Raw genomic sequence first — 22295 nt, 5'->3', positions numbered from 1 at the left:
AAAGCAGCAATCACACACATCTGAAACTTTTTCTACAAAATAATTGTTAGTATAGTTATTACCATCATTTTTTTGAAAATAATCAGATACATAAATATTGAGTATATTTTCATTTAATGTATAAATAGATTATGCGATGTAAATAGATAAACAATACAAAAAAGGCTAAGGAATTAAAATTGTTGAAAAGTAGATATTACCTACATGCATGATCCTTTGAGGTCCATTTCAGTTGCAGTAACAGCCCATCTAAGAATAACTAACTGAAAACAGAGATAAAGCAGAAACTGTTAACCAGTTTGGTTACTATCTCATCAGTCACTGGCCAAATGTATGCAGAATAATCTTAGATTATAAAAGTATTACGTGTAAAATAGGTGAATGGGTGAAGCATGTCCTCTTTTGCCTTCTACATGGCACCTAAAAAATAGGGCTCATTTTTTTTTTTTTTTGGAGGGGGGTGGTCATACTGGTAAAATACATAAAATATAAAATTTATCCTTTTTAAGTATACACTTCAGTGGCATTTAGTGCACACATAATGTACAGTCTTCCTCTCTATCTAGTTCTAGATCATTTTTCTCACTCCAAAAGAAAACCCTTGTCCATTAAGTAGTCACTGTTTATGCCCTCCCACCCCACGCCCTGGAAACCACCAATTTGCTGCCTGTTTCTATGGATTTTCTGATTCTGCTGTATATTTCATATAAATGAAGTTATACGATGCAGGTCTTTTTGTCTAGCTCTCTCTCTTAACATAATGGGGAAGTTTTCAATTATTCACCATTGAGTATGATGTTAACTGTAGATTTTTAATAAATGACTAATCATGTAGACAAAGTTTCCTTCCATTCCTAGTTTACAGAGTAGTTTTTATCATGAAAGTGTATCAAATTTTGTCCATTTTTTTAATCTACATTAAGGGATTGTGTGTTGTTTTGTTTTTCCCTACTTCTATTAATGTGGTATATTATCTGATTTGCATATGTAGAACCACCCTTGAATTTTGGGGGTAAATCCAACTTGGTCATGAAATATAATTCTTTTAGTAGAATGAGGCATTTAATCTAATATTTTATCAAAGATTTTTCACTATATAATTGGTATTGGTCTGTAGTTTCCTTTTCTTGTGATGTCTTTGTTAGGCTTTAGCATCAGAGTAATGGTAGCCTCATCAAATGAGCTGGCATGTGATCCTTTCTCTACTATTTTTTTGAAGGGTTTTAGAAGAATTATCACAGAAGACTTTTTATATGTTTGGTGACATTTAGCAGTGAAGCCATCTGGTGCAGTTTTTTTTTTTTTTTAATTGAGTTTTTATTACTAATTCAATTTTTTAAGTTTTTTGTAGTTTTTTTTCAGATTTTCTATTCTTCTTGGTTTAGTTTGGAAGTGTACATGTTCCTAGGAATTTGTGCATTTCATTGAGGTCGTATAATTTGTTGGTGTGCAATTTTTCTTAGTAATCTTTTATAATCCTTTTTTTAAAAAAATATTTCTATAAGACCATTAGTTTGGTCTTTTTTTTTTTCCCCCTAATATTTACATACAAGGGATCCTCAGTAAGATTAATTGCTGATTTCTCATCTGATGTAAAGTTAAATTATAGATTTCAGATCTTTCTTCTTTCTTAATATAGGCATTTACAGGTATAAATTTTCCTCAGCAGTGCCTTCATTGCATTCCATAGTTTTAGTATGCTATATTTTTTTTTCATTTGTCCCTAATTATTCTCACATTTCCCTTCTGATTTATTCTTTTACCCATTAGTTTTTTAAGAGAGTGTTGTTTGTTTTCTATGTATTTGAGAAATTTCAAGTTTTTTTTTTTTTCTGTTATTGACTTCTAGCTTCATTCCATTGTGGTTGGAGAAGATACTTTGTATGATCGTAACATTTCCAAATTTGTAGAGACTTTTTTGTGGCGTAGCATGTGGTCTCTACTGGAGAAGTTTCGATTTGCACTTAAAAAGAAAGTGTGCTCTGCTATTTTGGGGTGGATTGTTCTATATATGTCTATTATGTTTAAACCTATAGTGTTCTTAAAGTTTGTTCTCTCCTCATTGATTGTCTGCCTAGTTTTCTGAGAAATGTTGAAAGTAGGGTATTGAAGTATTCAACTATTATAGTGGTACTGCCCAATTCTTTCAATTCTATCATTTTTTAATTTTTTTTCATAAATCTGGGGTCTTTATTGTTAGTTGTATGTTTATAATTGTTATATCTTCTTGATGGATTGATCCTTTTATTAACAGATGATATCTTCCTATGTCTCTTGAGAAGAATTTTTGACTTAACGTCTATTTTGTCTGATAGTAGTATAACTACCTAGCTCTATTTTTGTTACTATTTGCAGGAGATTAATTTTTCTTTTCTTTCACTTTCAACCTGTTTGTGTCACTGGATCAAAAGCAATTCTTCTGTAGAAAAAAAAAAAATTGTTAGTATTTTTTCTTTTAATCCATTCTGTCTATAGCTGCCTTTTAATTGAAGTGTTTAATATTTGCATTTAAAGTAATTACTAATAAGTAAGGGCTCATTTCAGGAGCCCTGGTGGCACAGTGGGTAGAGTGCTCTACTACTCACCAAAAGCTTGACAATTCCAACCCAACAGCCACTGTGTGGGAGAAAGATGTGGCAGTCTGCTTCCATAAAGATTTACAGACTTGGAAACACTCTGGTGCAGTTCTGTAGGGTTGCTATGAGTCAGAATCAACTCGATGGCAGTGAATTTGTTTTTGTTTTGGTTTGGTTTTTGGTAAGGACTCATTTCTGTTATATTGCTGTGGTTTCTTTCTTTCGTTCTTTCTTTTTTAACTTTTTGTGTCATAAATCCCCTGCCTATCATTTCCTCCATTATGGCCCACTTCTGTGTTTGATTTTTTGTATTATTATTATTATTTTTTTTAATTCCATTCTTATTCTTTTTTTTTCCTGTATATATTTTAGGTATTTTCTTAGTAATTATCTCAGGAATTGCAATTATTATCATAAATTCATAATAATCCAGTTTGTAATCATATTGTAAGGGGGAGGGGGAGAGCTTGCACTCCGGAAGAGGAAGAGGCAGGGGGTGACATCCCTCAATAAGACAACCCCAATAAAGGAAGAGACAGTGGTGACATTCCTCAATAAGATGGTCCCTACATAGTTAAACTTTAAAAAAATAATAATAATAATTAAACTTTAAGCCAAGGAAATGATCTTTACAGGGGTCTTTGATTTGATAAAGCCCTTAACTTGATAAAGTCCCTAACTTGATAAGATCTCTAACTTGGTAATTAAACCTTAAGCCAAGGAAATAGCCTTTGTAGGGGGGTCTTGTCCTGGCTTTTAAATGTTAATAGAGACAGATCAAGAGAAAAAGGAGTATAAAACCCTAAGAAAACAACTATGGGGCACTCTACCTGAGTAGCCTCCTTGATGCTTCCTAGTCAAGTGTATTTTTGCTTCTCTGCTTGCTAATAAACCTCTGCTCACTTGGCACTATTTGGCTCAGTGTTTGAATTCTTTCCTTCACCGAAGACAAGAACTGAGGCCATTCTCAGGTAATAATATCAAATTAACTTCAGTAATATACAAAAACTGTGCTCCTATTCAGTTCGGTTAACTTTCCATGTTTCTATTGTCACAAATTACATTTGCACATATTGTGTGTCCATTAACATATGTTATAATTATTGCTTTATATATTTGTCTTTTAAATCACATAGGAAAAAAGGAAGAGTAACAAATCTAAGTGCCTTAATATTGACTGTTATATTTAACTGTGTAGCTGCCTCTCCTTTGTTGCTTATTTTTTTGTATGACTTCACATTACTGTCCAATGTCCACTCATTTCACACTAAAGACCATCCTTTAGCATTTCCTGTGGAAGGTCAACAAGAACAAACTCCCTTAGCTTTTGTTTATATGGAAATATTTTAATTTTTCTTCATTTTTGAAGGTTAGTTTTACCACATATAGAATTCTTGCTTGACAGTTTCTTTTTTTTTTTAACACTTTGAATTTATCATTTCATTGCCTCAGATCTTCTGCTGATAAAATATCAGCAATTAATCTTATTGAAGGTCCCTTGTGTGTAAAAAGACCCTTTTCTCATACCACTTTGGTGATTTTTTCTTTGTCTTTGTTTTTTGATAATGGTTATAATGTGTCTCTTTGAGATTACCTTACCTGGAATTTAATGTGTTTCATAAATGTATGTTATCATGTCTTTCAAAACATTGAAAAATGTTTGACCGTTAGTCTTTAAAAATTTTTTCTGCCTGTTTTGCTCTCTCCTCCTATTCTGATGCTTCTAGTATGCATATCCTGGTACACAATATGGTGACCCACAGGTCTCAGGTCTTATTTTTCTTTACTCTTTTGTTTTTTTTTTTTTTTGCTTTTCTTATCCTCAGACTGGATAATTCCATTGACTTATCTGGGGGTGTTGGTTTTATCTTCAGGTATGTTGATCACGCTTTCTGAATGCTCAAACCCGGTGTTGAAACTTTTTGATAAATTTTTCATTTAAGTTATTGTACTTTTCAGCTACAGAATTACTATTTGATTTCTTCTTATATTTTCTACCTCTAATTGACCTCTTAATTTAATGAGACATTGTTCTCATAGTTGTCTTTTGTTCTTTGTCCATGGTATTCTTTAGCTTTTTGAGATTATTTGAGACAGCTGTTTTAAAATAGTTGTATAGTAAGTACAATTTTTAAGTTCAATTGATTTTGATGTTTGTACAGTAAGGATAGCACTGAAGTATGTGTCAGTATCTACAGTATCGTTGGAAATCAGAATAAAGCCTATAACATCTAGCTTCTCATACAGGCACTTTTATTGACACCATAGTCAACTCAGTATAATTTTAGAATGTTCATTTGTAGAATTGTTAGAAAAATGATAAAATCTCTAACAAAATTTCCTATTTTAGATTCTGCAATACTGTATCATAGAACTCAGACTAGTAACCTACAGTTTTAAAAAAAAAATAGCAGTGACTCGATATTTGCAAATCAGAAAGTTTTACATAAAAATCAAATAACTCTACATAAAAATATAAGATCCAGCAACTTCATCCTAAATTTGCAAATGATATCAGTCTAGTGACAAGTTATGACCATTCTATATTATTTGTCACTCATTATTTTTAAAAATGCATATTGAGCGCAAGGCCTTCAGCATTCCTACACTTCTTATTGGTTTGGATTTTCCACATTTGGTGGGCACTTGAAATCACAGCTAATATTATAAAGGGGTCTAAAACAATTCACCTGATTTTTTTTTTTTATTAACTAAATTGCTCTATTAGTCCATAAAGTCATATGAACATCATCTTAAAAGACTAATGTGAGTAGTTAACTCTTTTTATCTTTCCATTGCTGTGCAGATGGACCAAAAATAATTCAATTTTACATGGAAAAAAAGAAAGTTCCAAAATGTGCAGTGTTACTTTTTACTGAGTATATAAGTTCTCGATATCATTTGTATTCATGACCCTGTAGGAGAAAGGGATTAGCCATTTTATACCATTAAATTGTTTATTGTAATATAGTAACACAATGGAAAAATCACAAATGTATCTATATACTTGAAGTATCTATAGAAAAATAATGTAAGTCTGATGCACATTATTAATATATAATATGATGACAATATACAATTGTAAAAGATATGTAAAAATGGTAAATAACATTTATTTTGCTACTATACATTTTACCAAGAGGTGGCAGTACTATATTTCCTACATTAGTAAGTCTTCGGAAAATTATTTAATACTAGTTTGATGTATGATTATTTTTGAAAATTATTAAGATAAGACTATGTTTATGTGTATTCTCACAGGAATCCATTATTAATGTGTGTAGTTATTACACTATCTCCTTTGTAGTCCATTGTTAACCTATATAGAAAATATCTAGAGTAGCCATCTTTTATTATAAGCACTTTTCTACAATTGCCAAAACACTACATACAAACTGCCTGTCTTCAATACTCAGTTCTTGTGCACTTAAAGAGTGACAAATAACCACAAAAGTAACTTAAATAAAAACACAATCCATTATTATTTAGTCGTGTGGATGGGGCGTGTGTATGTGTGTGTCAACAAAGGGATTTTGATTAAATAATGTAGACTCTTTTCTCTCCAAATGTGGTCTGTGAGCCAGCATCATAGAAGCCACCTGAGATCTTGGTATAAATACAGAATCTCAGGACCCATCTAGACCTAGTGAGTCTGAGTGTGCATTTTACTAAGGCCTTCAGGTGATTTGTTTGCACATCAAATGGCAAGAAGCACTCGACTGTACTGCTGATTACAAAAATAAGCATTAATAATCACAGCTGGATTTACAACAGTGTTTTCTAAACTGTGTTCTACCAAACTCTCTGTGTCTGAAGCATTACCTCAATGATTACTATGCAGAGAAAGGAGAAAGCTAGAGGTGGATTAAAAGATGGACTGCCACCTCTCGCTAAGATGATTTGTTTGATTTTAAATGTGCGTTAGCATCATCGTGTTGGGGTAGTGACCGCAATGCTTAGACAGCTGTTGGAAGGCAATGGTCAGGTAGAGGGAAAAAGCCGTGATCTTGCATAACTGGTGCTAATGGTCTATTTTGTATGCATAGGTAAGGAAGTCCTTTGAAAAATCCCGTAAAGAGCAGGTGAGGGGTATGCTTTGAATGGGGTTAATTTCTATCAGTCTGGTAGTGATTCAGTTTACTACAATTTGATCACAGAATGCCAATAAAACTTTATGTTATCATCACTGAGGGCTAATTCAGGTGAGTTCCATGACATCTGGCTACAAGGATAAAGCTCAAGTGTGAGAAGCGGCTCATTCATTGCTCCATTTGAAAACACATCTTTGAACATGCACCTCTTATTCTCCACTTTAATTGGACTGCACACATTTCTCAAGTTTTGACAAACATGCTTTGTTAATAGGAAGCTATTGTTTCTAATAGACTCTCACATAACTGAGCAATCACATATTGAAAGAGAATATAATTCTGATTAAGATCTTAAGTGGAAAAATAGGAAGAGGAAAGGATACATTTTTCATTTCTCTCAAGTCTATGGAAAAAGAAAAGAAAGGAAAGACAAGGGAGTGCCAATTTGTAAAATATCTTAATTATAAGATATATAGTTCAATAGACAACATTCTTTCAAAGTATGAACAAATTAGATTAAAGACTGAATGACAGGAGCCAATACATTTATTTAGAAATCAGAATTATTAAAGGGCCTGTGAAAAACTTAGTTAAAATTGAGACTCTAATTGGTGCTATCAGATATTCCCAAATAAAGTCCTATTGAGGCCACAAAGCAAAAGAAAATGATGCCCATGATTCTACATTTTTCTATGGGGGCAACGTGAGTCTGGGAAAAAATAAGCTTAGGGTTATTTAAAGAAATGAAAAAAGAAAGAAAAGGGCATACCCTCATTAAATACATCTTGACAATTACAAAGCAATCTTATCTTAAATTACAAAACTGTTTTTATTTTGTGCACAAATGAGGAAAAAAAAAACTCATGTTACGTTCATTACTAATGGTTTTAAATTCATCATTGATGGCAAATTAACTGCATTTTTTTCTTTCAGCATAAGGATGAAATGTAGTAACATTATGCAAATCAATCTTTTGCCGCACAAAAATATATCTGTAAAAGTGAACAAATGAGAAAACGAAACAAATATGTTAATGGAAAATTTGATTGTGTCTTATAACATGTATCATATTGTAACCAAAAGAGTATAAACCCCAAAAATCCTAAATGCATGCGTGTTGTACTTTTAAAAATAAATGCAAATGATGGAAAAATCCAGATATGTGTAGATATTTAATTTACTTCACAACTGATTTTGCTACCTTATAGTAAGTTATGTGTGAGCCCTGGTAGCGTGGTGGTCAAGCATTCAGCTGATTACCGAAAGGCTGACTGTTCAAACCCACCCCGTGGCTCCTCAGAAGAAAGACCTAGTGATCTACTTCCGTAAAGATTGCAGCCAAGAAAGCCTTATGGGGCAGCTCCACTCTGTCGCATGGAGTTGTTATAAGTTGGAATTGATGGCACCCAACAACAACAGCATTGTAAGTTACTACGACAGACACAATCTCTGCTTTATGAAACTTACTCATAGAAAAAGACACGAAACAATCATCAAAATATGAAGAGAATTCAAATGTGATAAAACTATAGAGGAAAATAATTGAATATGAGGTTATAATGGGTGGAGTAATTTTGATTGAAATGAGGCTTAAGATGTAATATTCAAAAAGATTCAAAATGAGACCTAAAGTATGAATTGATCTGCTCAAGAAATATGGGAAGTAGACAGATTGATGACACGTAATGGCAAACTACAAACATCTGTGCCTGACATAGCAAGGAGAAAAAAATCAAGAAAATAATAAAATAGATTATCATAGGGTAGATAGCCATTAATTAAGAAATATTTTGCTATTTTGCTTCTTCAAATAATCAGTAAGAAGACTTACAGTCTTTTCCACTATCTACTTACATATATAATCCACAAAACAAACAAAAAACCTGTTGCCATTAAGTCGATTCCAACTCATAGCGATGCTATAGGACAGAGTAGAACTGGCCCATGGGGTTTCCTAGTTGCAGTTGGTGGATTCAGACTGCCAACTTTTTGGTTAGCAGTAGAGCTTTTAAGCACTGCACAACCGGGTCTCCCAATGACAGCAGCCTGCACTAAAGTATGTGTATATATGTGTCTACTGATAGGCCAAATTTTCCATCTCATATATTCAAAATACTCAGCTCTCGAGAAAGAGATATTCTTTGTTATTAGCTATACTGAAGTGGTGCTTCCTCACTATCTCTGAAATAATTCATAATTAAGGGGAAAAAAAGTTATAGTAGTCCCAAGAGAAGTTTTGAAGGCAGCACAGATCTTATTTTCTGCATCTTGGTGTGCATAACCATATCTGATCACTTTCAGTTCAGAAGTTACAGGCTATTGTGCTACCAATTTATGATTATAAGAAAACATTACTTTATATATCTCATACAAACTTTTGGTCTCATGTCATAAATTCATTGATGTACAGTCTCATAGAAATCTTCCTTAGGATCTTTGATATCTTAATTTATGCCCAAAGCATCATAAAGGTAATTTTAGTTGCAATGTTTACGTAGTTATGTTACGGTAATGTCACAGTAGGTAACTTTTAGTTTTCATAAGTGTTGTGTAGTTCACCTGGTGAATTAAAATGGAGTTGAAGTTAATTATTCCCTTTAAGTATAAGAGGCTAAATATAAAAGAATCAATTATATTTATGAAGATATTATTTCAGATTTTACAAGGGGAAACACAGATGAAATATATTAAACTATACCAAACGTATAGGTAACTATGTGTAAACTATCAGAGCTTCGGGTGAAAATTTGTTAGAAATCAAATAACCCATCTCTGACATTGCTATCATTGCACACAAACAAAAAATTCACTGCTCAGATCTCCATTAAAATTTGGGGGAACCAGTTTAGGCTATCAAGAGGAAAATCAGTAAAATCGAAGCCTCAAAATTCCTGAAATTTATTTTTGTTTTTTCCATTAGGTTTGGTCCTGATTTTTTAAAAGCAAATCTTTTTACTGCAGTTATTTCTCTTATATTGAATATAGCACATGGTGAGAGATAAAAGCTAATTGCAACAGTACTGTTTTCACTGAATTTTTAAAAATCCTCAGGATAAGACCAGAATTATGCTAACAAAATGTTATATAGAGACCAATCTTAAGTTGTGTTTCAATCAGAAAAACAACAGAGCAACTTCTTTATCCTAACAACCATCAGTTATTAGATAAAATTAAGTGGAACTGATTACTCCCTTTTAAAATGTTTACAGAGAACACACGTGATTTTAAAAGGAACAAAATAAGCAAATTAGCAGAATGCCAAACAAGAGTAAGCACGAGGGGAAAACGGGGATAACCTTGGTTATAATGCAGTAAGCTGCATTTCCGGCCATATTGGAATGTCATTAATGTTTATGCACATAGAGTTACTTTAAAGTATTCGTCTGTTTTAGTTATTTAGAACGGTACTATCAATGTATAAGCCAATATTCCATATATATGACATTCTATTTATTTAGACAAATGCCTTGATGTGTCACAAAGGATAAAGAAAGGATATAATATCGGAATTCTTTGTAGTTAAAAAGGTAGAGGTGTATGTTATTGCCACATGGAGGGCTTGTTGCTGAGAAGAGGTGTGTGGTCATATAATCAACACGGATCAAAACGCCCACTATTCACTTCTCTGACACCAGCTACACTTGCATCATTTCTTCCTCTGACTCAATCACCGAGAGATAGGTCAGGTGTCACAAGTTAAAGGACACAGCCTTCCAGACTGCAAGTCAGCCCAAGACTGCAGAGGTCACCACAAGCTTGGGAGTGCACACAACAACATTACTTCTCACCTGCTGCTTACAAATTCAGGGGTTCTCTCTAACCCCCTCAGAATATACCAGCTGTAAACTCAGAGTTCCCCAGCCCCCTCTCTTCTGACCATCTTCCAACTACCCCTTCAGGTTTGATAAATCACTGGAGCAACTTGCAACACTCACAGAAAGCACTAAGTACAGCTTTTTTATAAAGGATACAAATCAGTTTCCCCAGCCCACCCCAGTGCCAGGCACCAAAAAAAAAAAAAAGAGAGAAACATGTAGGGGAAGGGTTCCCAAAGCTAAGCTTACCGTGTTCAAAAGAGGGCATGTCTTTTGTCAATCAGAAAGCAAATGGAGATTCAGTGTCCCGAGCTTTTGTTGAGGATTTTCTCCTGTCACCATGAGGTGCTCATTATCAGGTGCTACCATGAGGCGGGTCCTTTTATCATGTCATCTAAAGTAGTAATGACGAAGTGGGTCCCTCTCACCTGAACAGCCCCATTCCTAGAGTCCCTTTACTGCATAATCTGTCAGGTCTGCAGTCTTTATCAAAAAGTTCTAGAGATTATCTCTCAGGAACTGAGAGCAAGGATCAAATTCTTTGGGCAAAGATCAAATTCCTTGGCTAAACCCCACAAGAGGGAAGAAAGGGAACCTAAAACAGGCTTCGAACATACTGTTGCGTAATATATGATGGTGTGTCTTTTGAGAAATCTGAGCTGATGGAGTACTTTAAATAACTTTTACACATAGATGCATTTTAGTACATTTTTAAGCTGATTGCAATGTTCTAGTATGAACTTTTGTCACTCCTGACCTTTACTTACACCACACAGTTGACTTCTCTCATGAGTACTACTTTTGTGGTTGTGTTAAAAAGTCCAGTGCCTTGTCAGACTATGTTACAGTACAGGTGCAACTGGTAAGGAATAGCATGATGATTGGTAAACTCAGCTAATTATACAAAAGGAAGAATTTTCACAAGTAGTAATCAAACACCATAAACAACCAGACCTTGAAATTTACAAAAATATGAGGGGATATTAATATATCCTGGAATTTTTCAATGTTGTTTTAGCTGCTATTGCCGTGTTTTTAAAACATGAAGCATATTTTGGATTATACAGTTTTGGTTCTTTTTTTTTTTTCTTGCATCTTTTGAGTAACTTGGATTAGATTTGAACCATGAATTTGTCTGTCTTTTATTTTCACTGGTTTGTTTCCGTGCAAATCATTAGTACTTCCTTTAGCCATAGAAATTGAATTTACTTTTTATTCTTGCTTTTTTTTTCTTTTTTATACCACATTCTCAGGCATCTCCAAGTGCCTTTAACGATTACAGAGTCAGAATCCTACTCTACCTGTGACTAAGTTTCAGACTCAGCTCCAAACTGCTTGGCTTATAATTCCCTAGCCTGACCTCACATTATCTAGTGAATTTTCTTCAGATAGCACTTGTGTAGTTCACATAGAAATAAGACCATTATGATCTAGCAGTATGGTTTCAAAACAGGTGGCAAAATCTATAGAAGAGGAATATCAGAGTGATTGAGAAAATAAGATGAGCTCTACCTTATACTAGCAAACACAAGTTGAATTAACATGACTCACGAACTCAAAATTATTTCATAAGATGACTATAAAACAGTGGAAGATAGCAGCTGAGAACATTTGATTTGTATTTTCACACCAAGGGAATTGACTCTTGACTTTGCCACTCACATGCTTTGTGAACTTGGGAAAATTTCCTGATTTTTCTGTTTTATTCTTATGAAGAAAAAAATATTAGAAGGTATGTTGAAAATTCAATGATGATTAAAATTCACTATGAGATATACTAATGCTTTCAATTCCAAGTAAAAGAACAATGAAAAAACCAACTAATATATACAAAGTGTGTAACATATTTTGGCATATTTTTCATTAGCAGAACATAATGTGGTTTGCATATATTTATTAGGAAGAAAAAATCATTAATATAGATATTATCATCACAAAAGGAGAGTTCCATTTCCAGAATGGTAGTGGAGTTACAGGAATTCTTTGAAAATTGTCTCAAGGGCATACAGAAAAAAAAAAAAAAAAAATTAAAACTAAGAACAGTGACATTTGAACAATGACTTGTTCCTTCCCTCTCCTTCCCAGCACAGAATAACAGAAACTCCCCTCTGTGTGGGTGAAGCCAAGATCACAGGGCTCCCTCTTCTTCCATCCCTGAGTTGAGGATTATATAATCTCCTCAAGAAGGACAGGTTGCTAATGTTTCTCATGCCAATCAGCTACACTTTGCAGAAGCTAAATTATGGGCAATGTGACCAACAGGTTGAGGAATCACATCCTCTATCTTGGCCTACTTTTCAACCTACACCTCTATTCCAGGTGTGGCAGGCTAAGATTACTGGAATTCTCCTAACACCAAATTGCTTATAGGAAGAATGGTCTACCCTAGGAGGGACATTTCAAGAAGACAAGAGGCTACTATCCCTGCCCAGAGTCCACCCATATCCCTAGAGTGTCAACCTACTTCCAGATGGGATCACATATATAGGCATCTTTTGGAAGATACTAGCCCATCAATCATATATATATATGTATGTGTATATACGTATATACACATACATATACATATATATACATACACATATACATACATACACATATACATACATACATATACATAAACCATATGTATATGCATAAATCATACATCTACACACACACACAATTACCCCTCACTTACCAACTATCTCATTAGCTGACGTTTAGTGTTTACAACAGTAAAAAATCTACTCTGATTATTTGCACATAACGGCTGGCAGTTATGAATGCTGAGGTGCGAGACAAGAGTAAAACTGACTGTGATAGTGAATGTTATACGTCATTTTGGCAGGACCATAATTCTCAGTGGTTTGGCAGTTATGTAATGAAGTAATTTGACAGTTACATAATAATATAGTCATCCTCCAATTTGAGATCTGATGTAATCATTCTCCATTTTTGCATAACAACCTGGTCTTTGGAACCTAACCATGTCAATAAGTGAAAAAGTGGGTATATATATATATATATACAACCACTCCTCACTTATGTGTGTATATATATATATCACATTTTGCTTATTCAATTTCTGCTAATGAGCACTTGGGTTGTTTCCACCTTTTGGTTATAGTTCATAATGATGCAATAAACATTTGTGTACATATATCTATTTTCTTCACTGCTTTCAAGTTGTTTGAGTATATTGTTTTCTACAGCAACTGCATATTTTACATCCCTACCAGCAATAGGTGAAGATTTTAATTACTCCATTTCCGCAACATCACTTGTTTTTTTGTTTTTGTTTTTTCTGATAATGGCCATCTAGTAGATGTGAAGTGGATCTCATTGTGGTTTGGATATTTACAGGTTGCAGGGCTGAAGGAATATCCATTGAGTTGCATCAACAAATGTTACAATGCTGGACACACTTATTCATCTATGTCAAGAAATTTGGAAGACAGATACCTGGCCAACTGACTGGAAGAAATCCATATTTGAGCCTGTTCCAAAGAAAGGTGATCAAATAGAATGTAGAAAATTTATTAAACATTACTAATATCACATGCTACCAAAATTTTGCTGAAAATAAGCAAAAAATGACTGCAGCTGTACATTGGCAGGGAACTACCAGAAGTTCAAGCCAGATTCAGAAGAGGACATGGAATGAAGGATATTGTTACTGATGTCAAACGGCCTTTGGCTGAAAGCAGAAATTCCAGAAAGATGTTGGCCTTTGTTTTATCGATAATGCAAAAGCATTCAACTGTGTGAATCATGACAAATTATGAATAACATTGCAAAGAATGGGGATGCCAGATAACTTAAGTTTGCTTCTGCGGAACCCATACATGGATCAAGAGGCAGTTATTAGAACAGAAAGAGGGGATACTACAGTAAAACCTGTGCAAGCCAGAAGCTGTGTTAGGCAGAAACCTATCAGAATAAAAAAAAAAACATTGTGTGGAGTCATTTCCCACTTACAGTGACTCTAAAGAACAGATTAGTACTGCCCCATAGGGTTTCCAAGGAGTGCCTAGTGAATTCCAATTGCCGATCTTTTGGTTAGCAGCTGTAGCTCTTAACCACTATGCCACCAGAGTTTCCTATCAGAGAAGGGAAACTCAAATATTTTCCACTAAAACAATTGAAAGGAAAGTGGTAAGACTGCACTTTGTCAAAAGAGAAAAACTTGAAAGACGTGGAAAAACAAGGTAGTCCCTATGAGTTCCAGCTCTCACAGTTTTACTGTTTATGGTTCAGAACTGGAAAAGTGGTATGACAGGGTTGTATTCTTTTACCTTATTACATCTGTATGCGGAACAAATAGTCTGAGAAGTGGGACTATACAAAGAAGGATGAAGAATCCATAGTGGAAGAAGATTCATTAACAAACTATGATATGCAGGTGACTTAAACTTGATTGCTGAAAATGAAAATGACTTGAAGCAATTACAGATAAAAGTCAAACCCTTTACTATGGATTACACCTAAACAGGAAGAAAACAAAAATCTTTACGACTAGACCAATAAACAGTGTCATGAAGAATGAATAAGAAACTAAAGTTGTCTATGATTTCCTTCTACTTGGATCAACAAGCAATGTCCATGAAAGTAGCAGTCAAGAAATCTAATGACATATTGCACTGGGCAAATCTGCTGCAAAAGGCCCCTTTAAGTTTTAAAAAGTAAAGATGTCACTTTAATGGCACAGCTGTGCCTAATTCAAGCCATGTTCTTTTCAGTCACCTCGCATGCATGTCAATGCTGGACAAAGGGAAGACTAAAGAGGAATTGAGGTATTCAAACTGTGTTGTTGATGAAGAACATTGAATATACCAAGGAATTCCAGAAGAATGAACAAATTAGTGGTAGAAGAAATACAACCAGTATGATCCTCAGAAGCAAGAATGGTGAAGCTTTGGCTTGCCTACTTTGAACACATCATCATGAAAGACCAGTTGCTAGAAAAGCACACCGTGTTTGGTAAAGTAGAGGGTCAAAACAAAACAAAACAAAGGAAACCCTTGATGGAATGGATTGACACAGTAGCCGCAACAATAGGCCAAAATACAGCCATAAAATATAGCATTTTGTTCTATTATACATAAGGTCACTGTCGAGTCAGATTGGACATGGCACAACTAATAACAAATATGGTCTATGTGTTTATCCTTATACCAATGCTATGCTATTTTGATTACTGAAATTTTGTAATACATTTTAAAATTGGGAAGTGTGAGTCCTACAACTTTGTTCTTTTCAGATGGTTTTGACTCTTTGGGCCCTTTGCAATTCCATATAAATTTGCTAAAATAAAAAAGAAAAGAAAAGAAAAACTTTTGGAATTTTGATAGAGCTTGTATTGATTTGAAGATTGCTTTGTGTAGTATTTACATCTTAACAATAATAAGTCTTCCAACTCATGAACACAGAATACATTTCCATTTAGTTTGGTCTTCTTTACTTTCTTTCAGCAATGCTTTTTAGTTTTCAATACACAAGTCTTTCACCCCCCTGGTTAAATTTGTTGTTGTTGTTGTTAGTCCTACTCATAGCGACTCTATGTACAACCGAATGAAACTCTGCCTGGTCCTGTGCCATTCCCAAAATTGTTCCTACGTTTGAGCCAATTGTTTCAGCTACTGTGTCAATCCATGTCATTGAGGGTCTTCCTATTTTTAGGTGGCCCTCTACTTTACCAAGCATGATGCCCTTTTCCAGGGATCAGTCCCTGGAGACGTGTTATCAGAAGGGACCAGTCCCTAGGGAAGGACGTCATTTTTGGTTAGGTAGATGGTCAGCAAAAAAGAAGACTCTCAACGAGATGGATTGACACAGCGGCTGCAACAAGGAACTCAAGCATAACAATGATTGTGAGGATAACTCAGGATCAGGCAGTGCTTCTTTCTGTAGTACATAGAATCATTATGAGTCAGGACTGACTCGAAGGCACCTAACAACAACAAGGATCAGCCCAAGATGAAAGCAGTGTCTTAGCTAATTTGTGATCATGAGTTTTGTCCTGGGTATATGTGTGCATTTGTCAATTCCCAGTATTCAAAGTGCTTTTGAAAGCCTCATTATCCAAAAGAAACTTCCACCAGCTTGTTTTTCAATCTTTAGCCCACCGTATGCCTTTATTTCATTTTTTAGCTCCAGGTGTCTACATCAATTATGGGATTAGAACTTGCCCACTGTCCCTTAGAGCTACTTAAGCTTCAAGATAGGCCAAACTGGGACCTTGCTTCAGTCCTTCAGGCAGCATCCTACGGGTGAGAACAGACACATAAAAATAATTTGCAAATAAATCTGCTCTGCTACCTCCAGAGGCAGAGCTCAGGCTTCTCTGAGAACGTGCGCTGTTTCTGCCTTAAAATGGTCATACCAAGCTGGGGAAGGCACAGGGTGCAGACAAGTAGAAAACTAAACATTTCCTGTCATTTAGAAGTTGCCTTTTTCTTCATTCAGTGTTCATTGAAAAGGAAAAAAAAAAAAAGTTGCCATTGAGTCGATTCAGACTCATAGCAACACTATAGGGCAGGGTAGAACTTAGATGCTATAATTTTTGAGTGGTTCCCAGAGTTCTGACAAAGTTGGTTCCACTAGTGTTTGATTTTTTTTTAGTACATTTGTGGTGTTTCAGAAAGTGAAGCTGTTCATTCAACCACCTTGCTCCAGATTCAGAGAGTGACATATTAAACACTGTTTTCTGGTTTCTCTGAGACCTGAGTGATTATTACCAGAGCTATTGAGTGGGTCATATGGATGGGTGTAGTGTATATCCATCATGAGAAAATGTGATTTTCATTTAACAGTGTAAAGTCTAGTCTCCTTTCTTTGCTTTCCACACTATGTGAGGTATAGGTGCCAGAGGTAGGGTTTGTATTGCCTCTGAAGGATTGTGGGGACAGGGGTGCATAGGGTTATTGAGCCACTCTTATAACCCCAAAACATAGACAGGGCTTTGGGGTTCAGTGGAAGTATATGTTGGGGATCCCAATTTAGGCAAGTTTTTTTTTTTATGTCTTACCAGGAGCATCTGTCCTGAAGGGGTCATATAATAAAATCTGCCTTTAATCTGGCTTCCAGCCATTTTTGGATGACAGCAGGATTAAAAAGCCATATGGATAGGAAAACTGTTGTCAGTGGGTCACATGGTAAATGGTCTTCAAAAGTAAACCTTAAAGGTGTTCCACTTTATGGTCAATAAAAAGATTGAGTGAACTGTGTGATATTGGTATAGGGAGTGTGTGTGCACAGGGGATATGCAGTTAGACTAATCCATGGCTGTGGCAAGAGTGACACCTAGTGTGTGGCCCATTTGTCAGTTGGTAAATTTCACAGGAGTTCTTTGAGGAGCCCATTATGCCTCTCAATTAAACCAGCTTCTGGGGCCTACTAGAATTGTGTACTCTGAGAAATAAAATGAGTGCCTTGTTCACCCTCAATAATGCCTGAAACTTCAAAGGGAGAAAGAACGCCTTGTTGATGCCTTATTATATGTAGAGATATATGTTATCTAGATTCATATTTTGGATGTCTTCTAAACAGACAACTCCCTGAGATCTTTACCTCAAAGGGGAAAAATTTTAGACAATGACCCAAGAGTTTGTGAAAATACAGCCATTTGTTGGCTATGGCATCCAGTGCTAAGATGACTGCCTAAAATGTGGCCAAATGTGCTGACATTTGTGTTCTGATCATTATCAAGGACATCCCGATTGTTGTTGTTGTTAGGTGCCATCAAGTTGTTTATGACTCATAGCTACCCTATGTACAACAGAATGAAATAGTACCCAGTCCTGCCCCATCCTCACAATCATTTTTATGCTTAAGCCCGTTGTTGCAGTCACTGTGTCAATCTTCCTCATTGAGGGTCTTCGTCTTTTTTGCTGACCCTCAACTATATCAAGCGTGATGTCCTTCTCCAGGAACTGATCCCTCCTGACAACATGTCCAAAGTCTGTGAGACATAGTCTCACCATCCTTACTTCCAAGGAGCATTCCGGGTGAACTTCTTCCAAGACTAGTTTGTTCTTTTGGCAGTCCATGGTATATTCAATATTCTTCGCCAATGCCACACAATTCAAAGGTGTCAGTTCTTTGTTCTTCTTTATTCATCGTTCAGCTTTTACATGCATGTGAGGTGTTTGAAAACACCATGGCTTGGGTCAGAAGCACCTTAGACCTCAAGCTGACATCTATGCTTTTCAACACCTTACAGAGGTCTTTTGCAGCAGATTTGCCCAATGCAATGCATCTTTTGATTTCTTGACTGCTGCTTTCACATCCTGATTACTGGGGATCATCAATATTCCACTGAGCTCCGTCATGTATAATGATGGTGATATTATGTATAAAGTGTAGAAACTCCCGTTGTTATTCACTCAGCTGATCCCTAGGGGCTCCCTAGTAGTCAAGAGTTCTGGATGACCTCCTCCAGCACCATGGCATTAAAAGGGACTGAGTACAGGGGAAGCTACCTTCTCCTCTGGGTGGAATATTCCAGGAGACATAGATTTGGCTCCATTCTATACCAAAGAGGCATTCATAGATGTACTGAGACTGTAACTCTTCATGACCCAAGGCTTAATAGGTAAGCATGGAGGGTCAGAGGCTCAAGATCCCCAAGAGACTATTGTCAGCAGAGTCAAATATGTGGCCATTAATGACTGCTCTGTAGGTGTCTAGTGCAGATCCAAAAAAAGGGTAGTTTTTTACATCAGAAGCCTATGAGTTACTTATGGCCATCACAGGTAGTCCAGAGACTCCAGGAGGCATAAGATGAGGTTGTTAAAGCCTCTACAGAGTGAAGGAGTCTCTAGAATGCTAACACGTGTCTGTCGATTTTAATTGGACAGATTGTAGGGCCTTTTATTGCCGGCAAACCAATTCAAAGTGGGCCCATTTTTAAGTACCAGCTTCGCTGAGATAAAGTAAAATTTTAAAATGAGAAGTATATTCCTTGCAGAACCCATGAAGGACAAAAAAATGTTGAACTTGTATTAACATTTTAAGTGAGCAACAGGTCAATAGCTGTTTCTTGACAGTATCAGGGATGGAGTGGTCTTCCCAAAATAATTTTTAAGAATTTAACCATGTAGGTGGTGCCTTGAACTATATATGGGTAATGGCTCACCCACTTTTGTGAGCTCCTTTGTGAGTATTAGTATGTCCTTTATGAGTGTGTCAAACATATTGCCTGAAAGAAGAATGTCATCAATGTAAAGTTGGATGCAGTTAAGATTCCACCTGCAAAGGTTGTGTATAATGGGACTGTTGAGGTACCCCTAGTAAAAACGAATTATGTCTCATTGACGGTAAAGGCAAACTGCAGCTGAGACGCTGTTAAAATAGTAACTGCCCAGCACACTTCAGACACATCTATAATAGTAAAATATTTATTAATTGCTGATTGGATGGAGTCAATAATTCCAATAATATTAAGTGTTGGCTACAGGGCTTAACGAATGGGACCACAGTACTAAATTTGCAGTCATTTACCAGGAGGTACCATTCATTATTTCTGAGTGTAATAACAGGCCAAATTGGGCTGTAAAACAGAAAAGCAGTGAGGATAATCTCTCCTCTGTAAATAGGTCTTGTCATTTGGACTTCAATCCTTGAAGGCTCTGTTTTAATTCACATTTAGCCATATTAACTATTTTAACTAGGTAGAAATGTCCATGAGGTCTCATTTTTTTAAAGTCAATTTGTAAATGCTAAAGACTTAGCTAAATTTATTATTCATTGTTTCATAGAATCCACACACACTATAGGATATTTTAGGAAAATAAGTTCTATGATTTGGGGATTTTAGTAAAGACAGAAGTTCCTTTATTTAAGTTAAGGCATATTTGTTCATACTGTATGTTGGTAGCTCTCCCAAGAATATAGTGTATACCATGTTTTAATATAACGGGGTTTCAAGTGTAACTATAGTGAACCCTGGTATTGATTAATATCATGGAGATTTGCTCATTGATACATTTTAGGAGATGTTAAATTTAATTCAGAAACTATATTATAGAATCACAAAAGTCTACCAGTTGCTCATTTCTCTTTTCATAGTATAAATCCTTTTCGTAAATTTTGACCTTACAATTGGGTGAAATTGTGGAGCACTGTTTCAGTTTTTTTGTTTGTTAGTTTTCTTCCCGTGTCCAAGTTTTTTTTTTCTTTTTCTTTTCTTTTTCCATCCTTTTCCAACGACATAGAACAAGTGATATATAACATGTCCTAGTAGAATTTATTCTGGGAAAACAAAATTGGCTAAACATTCACCGATCAACTAATGTAATAACCATACCAAAGAATAAAGGACATGAAAAAAAAAAAAAAGATCATTTCAATAGATTCAGAAAACTCATTTGACAAAATCCAACATTCCTTCAAAATGAAAATACTCAAACTAAGAATAGAAAGGAACTATCTCAATATGCTATAGGATATTGTATTAGTTTTCTATTGCTGATGTAACAAATTATAACAACCGTAGTGGTTTAAATAGCACACATTTATCATCTTATAGCTTTGGAGACGGAAAGTCAAGAGTGAGTCAAGGGAAGGATCTATTTCCTTGCATTTGCCATCTTCTTTGTTCAGCTTAGAGACTGCCTGCATTTCTTGGCTCATGGCCGCACACCACTCAGATCTCTGCTTCTGTCATCACATCTCCTTCTCTAACACTAACACATCTGCTTCCCTTTTATAAAGATCTATACAATTATATGAGCCCTGTTGGTGCAGTGGTTAAATGCTGGGCTGCTAGTCAAAAGGTTGGTGGCTCAAACCCACCAGCTACTCTGAGGGAGAAAGATTTGGCAGTCTACTTCTGTAGATTCATAGCCTTGTAAACCTATAAGATAGCTCTATTCTGTCCTACAGTGTTGCTATGAGTTGGAATTGACTCCATGGAAGTGGGTTTGTTTTTTTTGGAATGCAATTACATTGGTCCCTCCCAGATAATCCAAAATATTTTTCCCTGTTAAGATACTTAATCATACCTTCAAATCCTATTTGCCGTGTGAAATAATATATTCATGTATTCACAAGTTCTGTGAATTAGAATGTCATCAGTTTTGGGGGTGCCATTATTCTGATTAATAGAGGCTATTATAAAAACGCACCACTAACTTTATACTTAATGGTGAAATGTTGTTGTTATTGTTAGTGCCTGGTTCTGTGCTATCTTCCTGATCATCCGTATGTTTGAATACCTTTTTGCAGCTATGGTGTTGTGCCTCCCAGTTTAGGGAGCTTATCTTCCAGCACTATATCAAACAATAATCTATGCTTTCTCTCTGTTATGAAAACAAGACAAAGATACCTGCTGTCATCACTGCTCCTTAACATTGTATTACAGAATCTAGCCAGGAATGTTAGGCAAGAAAAAAAAAAAAAAAAAAAGTCTTCCAGATTGGAAAGGAAAAGTAAAACTCATTAGCCCTAATATGAGTCTTGAGTCTTTTTTTTCTCTTAAAAATTTCTGCTCTAAGTGAACATTTTAATGGAAAAATATACAACGTATTTTTTCCTTACCCCAAATTCTCAAGTAGCACAGAAATAATAATAATAATAACTGAAATGTGAAAACAATTTTCATACATTATAAGTTGGCTGGAAGTAAGTAAATAGAATTTATGCATAAACTGTGATTAATACTTACCAAAGCCCTTCAACAAAGCAAATGAAGTCTTGAAAATGAGTGGTGGATGGTGTAGGAGGAGAACAAAAGGCTAATTCTTTAAAAGGTACAGTCTTCATTCCACACTATTTTCCTCACTGCTTTCTCAACTATTTGGGAACTCACGGTGATCTTGTTGTCAAACTGC

This window comes from Elephas maximus, chromosome 14, assembly GCF_024166365.1.
Source record: "Elephas maximus indicus isolate mEleMax1 chromosome 14, mEleMax1 primary haplotype, whole genome shotgun sequence".
Taxonomy (NCBI): domain Eukaryota; kingdom Metazoa; phylum Chordata; class Mammalia; order Proboscidea; family Elephantidae; genus Elephas; species Elephas maximus.
The sequence above is the reverse complement of the archived record's forward strand: the minus strand, read 5'-3'. Positions refer to the sequence as shown.